The sequence below is a fragment of the Mus caroli genome, unplaced genomic scaffold (genome assembly GCF_978045245.1).
Source record: "Mus caroli unplaced genomic scaffold, Mus_caroli_1 scaffold_4, whole genome shotgun sequence".
Lineage (NCBI taxonomy): Eukaryota > Metazoa > Chordata > Mammalia > Rodentia > Muridae > Mus > Mus caroli.
The window spans coordinates 27,809,392-27,814,990 of record NW_028227259.1 but is presented as its reverse complement, the minus strand read 5'-3'; positions in this window follow the sequence as shown (position 1 = coordinate 27,814,990).

Below are 5,599 nucleotides of genomic sequence, written 5' to 3'. Positions count from 1 at the left end.
CTCCCTGCTGGGATCGCTCACTCACTCTTGCTTGCTTCACTCTTGCTTTCTCGATCCAACTCTGGCCATGGAGCAGTGCCTCTCACTCAGAAAATGGCAGCTTCCTCAGCTTCACAAGAGCTCAAGCAGAGGCCGGCCGGGGGGGAGGGGAGCAGCTGGCAAACTTGCTCAAGCAGCTGCGTGCTTGCCCCTCCCTCAATGCCTTTCCCAACTTCTGTCTTAGTTATGGTTTTACTGCTGTGAACAGACACTATGACTAGGGCAAGTCTTATAAAAACATTTCATTGGGGTGGGCTTACAGGTTCAGAGGTTCAGTCAATTAACATCAAGCGTGGCAGCATCCACACAGGCATGGCACGAGCACAGCTGAGAGTTCCACATCTTTATCCAAAGGCTGCTAGTAAAAGACCTATTTCCAGGCCCCTAGGGTGAGAGTATTAAGCCCACACCCACAGTGACATGAGTACTCCAAACAGGTCACACCTATTCCAACAATGCTACCCCATCAAATGGTGCCACTCTCTGGTACAAGAGTATACAAACAATCACAATTTGGAAGCTTATTACAGCAACAGCATGAAATAGACTGACTGCTTCCATGAAACAAATTTCCTACAGATATGGTAAGGGGGCAAGCCTTACCAGAGAGAACTTTGTATCATTAGGAAAGGTGTCTGCATGATGTTAGCATGTTTATACAAGGTCCATGGCCTCAACAGGAGCACTTTCAAGGAGGACAGAGAGTGTGTTTTTTACTTGAAATAAGGGGCCTCAGCACAGTTGCTCAGACTGGTCGGTGCCGATTTCAACTCACTCTATCCATGCATAGGAACCCAAGTTGTCCTCCCACCTTCCTTTTGAGCCAGGTATAGGCACAAAAAGACCAGGACGCAGAGCTGGTGTCCAATTCCTCAGATATGCTCAATTATCAACAAATGTTTAAACAAATACAGTGTGGACACTTATTATTGATAGTCTTCACATCTTACTGAGGGCACCAACTGCTTGACTACAACCAACTCTCTAAAAAGTCTGCGCCCTGGGACATATATCAAGATCAATCTGGCATGGAGGTGCATGCACACTTTCCTGTACTGAACATAGAAAGGTAGAGGTAGAAGTATGATGTATGGTGAATTAGCAACCAAGTTCACATTGTGTTCCTGGATTTCATCTCAGGACAAGGATGTGGAGAGTCTCTGATGGCTTCTGTCTAGCCCCTTGAAAGGTTCTCTGAGCTTTGTCTTCAGCACTTAATACTTCCTGCTGGGTCAGCAACACTAAAGGAAGCTAAGACTGTCATCAGCACAGTATCACGCTAGCAGCAGTGGATATTACTCAGTTGTTTAGATGATGATACTCACTTTCATTTTTTCTTAATGTGGGCTTAGGGAAACAGAGAACATGGTCCTTAGAATGGAAAGATCATTCTCACTTCTCCATCTTCCCAGAAAGAAAGACTGGAAGGGAGAGAATGGTAAGTTCTTTATAATAGACAAGACTTGGTAAGTGAGGCCTTGGATGTAGCCTGTGTTTCAGTGTTGTTTTCTGAAACAGGATCACAAATATCCCATGTGGACTAAGTTACCTTTGAGCTCAGACAATTCTGCTTCCACTTTCCTATATTTGAGCTTCCAAGTGGGGCCTCCAAGTACTGTGAAAACATAACTAGTCATTGTGAGAAACCTGGATAATCTAATGCTAAGGCATGTACAGCACAGTATAGCAAAAGTCATTGATTTCTATGTCTGCCCCCTATTTCAGATAGTTGCTGTCATATGACAGCCAATCATCAATAGAGAAAACAATTTGACTCAGAGCAAATTCATGGTGTCCACATTCCCTTGTGTTCTGTATGAGGTTTGTTAATCTTACAATGGTCCATAAACCATTCCATGGGACCCCTCAAATTAAGGGTCAATATGCAGTTATACCTAAAACGGCCTGATCCGAACAGAGCACTGGATACTTCCCTAATTTAAATGAACTAATTTTGTTTTTCATTTGTTTTTGTTTGGTTGGTTGGTTTGGTTTGGGGGTTTTTGTTTTCTGTCTTTATAATTAACAAAGATAGAATTTTGAGGCTATGGCTCAGGCAAAAAACCTGAGCTATGGTTCTGATCAATCAACATTATGGTCTGCATTTAATGAATCATTCATGTTTGACTGAGATTGGGTTTTGTGTGGTTTGTTGGGCCAAACATGAACCCAAATACAAGATGCTAGGCCCTTGCCCAGTCAGCTAACCTATGTCTATAGTATTACCCTATACTTTCTGCTTGCACATCCGAATCTCTGTTGAATATATTATTTATTTCATACAGAAACTGATGGTCTAGAACACAGAGGGCTATAAGCAATACTGATCGGTGAGATTGGTGCAGTGAGAAAAGCCCCCACACAATCTGAGGACCACTCATTGTTGGCTCCAATATTTCAGTTTCCTCTGCCAAAAGATCTCTAGACTGTTGTCAGAAGCATGATGACTGCATGACTCCCTCCTAAGGGATCGTGGGGCAAATTTCAAATGCTAAACACAAGGCTTCATGAGTGTGGTCCCTAACACACACCCACACTGCAACCGGCCCTGAAGGCTCAGCCTGGATGAGATTTCATGCACCTGTACATGATGAGACAGGAGTAGATTTTGGCTGCATGTTCAAATGCATAATGCATAATATGCATAATCATATTGGTATGATTTCTCAGTAGGTTTTAATGGCTCCTATTGTTGATTGAGGAAAATTTAAGGTAGGATGGGATATTTTTGAGAAGGGTTTGGAAAGGAAACACAGAGTTAGATACATAGGAATTACTTAGGTGTGGCCAATCAAGCCTAGAGCAAACCCTGGCTTTGGAAGGAGGATGTGCTCAATGGCTATGCCCCAGGAAAGGGCAGCTCAGCTTCCTGTCAGTACAGGGAGAACATTAGCAGGGAACCAAAGGCTTTATGTAGTCCATGACATCAGCAGTCCCTTCTTGGACATTCTATCGACTCCTGGAGAGTTCTTAGCAACCTCTGTGATGTCACCAGTGTTGTAGTTACAACAAGCAGACTGAGATTTCTCAGTCAGAGATTGCACATTGCAGTGATGGCCTTGCTTGCCCGACTTGGTAGACTTTTTCAGAGAACCAATGTGGATGGGAGAGAGACCAGAGAGGGGTGGAAGGATGCTGGCCTTCCATCTGAGAGTAATGAAGGACGAAGGAGGTGGACTTGGCGAATGTGGAGTAAGTCCTGGGAAGTGGATGTTGAGCTTCCTGGTAGGGGTGGCCTGAGCTGGCCTTTCTAGTAATGTGGAACTGGAGACTCTGGGTAGCCAAAAAACTTCCATGGTTATCACAATTCTTGAATCATCAAGGATTTTTAGAACAGTACTTTTCCATCCCCTAAGGCAGGAGTTGGCAAGGTCAAAGATGTTAGGCTATGAACTTCAAGTCTTGACTTGCACTGGGTATTGTGGGTGTTACTTGGGGACAGAATGAGACCATCAGGAGTGACAGCGGGTCTAAGCTATGCCAGTTTGAGGGAGGGAATACCTGCATTTCAGTCCATGGCTTCTTTAAGCTCCTGTAGTTATCTGACGTTAGTCACAGGGAGAGAATGTTGCTCCAGACCATGATGTCATGTTCTCAAAACTACTCTGACCTCCTGTTTGGGACAGTGCCTTCCTTACCTTTCTTTATCACCAATTGTGGGTAGCAGCCATTTCTGTACTGTAAACAAAGAACAAGCAGTTGATAGATCCAGAGGGGGATTCTATTTTTATTTCTGGTATGTTTTGTGTTTCAGGGGAGAAGTTGATCATTGTGATGAACATATTCTCCCCCTGCCTGACTTATTAAGCCAATTCCTTGGCTTAGAGTAACAGGTTGGATATCTGAGCATCTCCAAGATCTCAAATACTTTTGATAGTGAATTTGTAGTCTGACTTGTGAAACACAGGGCTCAGGGCTCTGAAGTCAAGTTGTACCCTGAAGAAGACATCTCTCTGGTCCTCATATGCATGTTTAAGGGGGAATGAGGAAACATCTGGCTACTGGTGGTGTCACTAGTTTACAGGCATTTTTCCTTCTCTTTGGTAAGTCCACACTCTTTGCATTCTCACATCAAATATTCTCATATTCATCTACCTACAGTGGCTCACAGACAGACATCATCCCCTATACCTGTCATGAGCAAGGAGCAGTTTGAGAAGGAAGAAAACAAGCTGATCAAAGAGATCCAGCTCACTACACAGGAGACAAATGAGCTGAGAGATCGCCTGATCTATGTGACCGAGGGATCCATGAACAAGAGGTATACTATGGTTCAAAACCTGCAGTGTTAGTCCGGGGTCTGCAATGCCTCCCTCATCTTATGCTTTAAAAGGGGTGGGTTCTAGGAAGCTATACCACCAGAACATAGTTGGGTCTCACTTCATGCCCCTAAATACTTATTAGAGGAGAGGCCACAACTGAAGTTTTGTCAGGACCGAGAAGGGAAATAGACTCTTTTGATCCCTCCACTTGAAAAGAGGAACTTGGAGTCTGAGTGAAGAACTCAGGGAAAGAGGCAGTGATGATTTCCTAGGGTTCATTTGGAAAGCCTTTGACAGGAGGTTTCTAGGTGATGTGTGTTTGCAGTTGTGTTTTTACTTGTCTCCCAGGTGATTGAGTGCTGGCACCTCCAGGTAGCAGCTGGAGGGGCCTGGTCCCACATGGTTCTTCTCAGTGCTTGATTAGAATGCCTGAAGTTCATGCCTGTTCCTGTTTGTCTGTGTGCCTTACACTCTGAGGCAGTAATGTTGCATGCATTACTCTACCTCTCATTGTGTTCCCTTTGTCTCTGTCTCTCTTTCTCTTTCATTCTCTCACTCTTTGTTTCTCCATCTTGTGTATAGGTCTAAGTCTGTGAGTCTGTGCATGCACAGATACAGACCTGTGAATATGTTTTGTATGTTTTTATTTCTCTCCACAATTTGGAATCTAGGGTAGGTGTTTTGGCCTGAGGATTTACCTGCCTAAAATTTTCCAGGTGAGGTGAGTCCTTAGACTGGTAGTCCCCACTTTAAATAGCATTGCATTTTGACTATGTGGTCACAAGTGTTCATACATTTGTATCCCTTGGGCAGTTTATAATCTGTGGTGATGTCTGGCATCATCTCCAGAATTATGTCTAATAACTGTCTCTACAATATTAGGTATCCAGTATTTAGAATCCCTTTTATGGAAACAGGGGAAACACCATCACAGCTGTTTGGTGGGTAAATACAGGTAGCCTAGGCTCCTGAGAAAATAACTGCTTAGTCTGCCCTTCAGGCCTACTGAGTAATGCAGGGAGCCAGGGCATCCTCCATCTGGATACCTAGCTTCTGGTGTCCAGGGGCCAGGATAGCCAGTTTCCCAAGGTGAAGAAAATCCCAGCATTTAGAATGCAGTGTGTGGTTTCCATGGCTGCAGTAGTCCAGGACCCAGCTTGAGTTCATGTGTTACTAAAATCCTAAGTTTATGGAGTTCTGTCTTCCTGGGGCCAGGCCTTACCACAGGCCAAATGGACATTATAAAGAACTGAAATTAAAGGAGAAGGAGATCATGACATTCCTACACGAATTAGAGA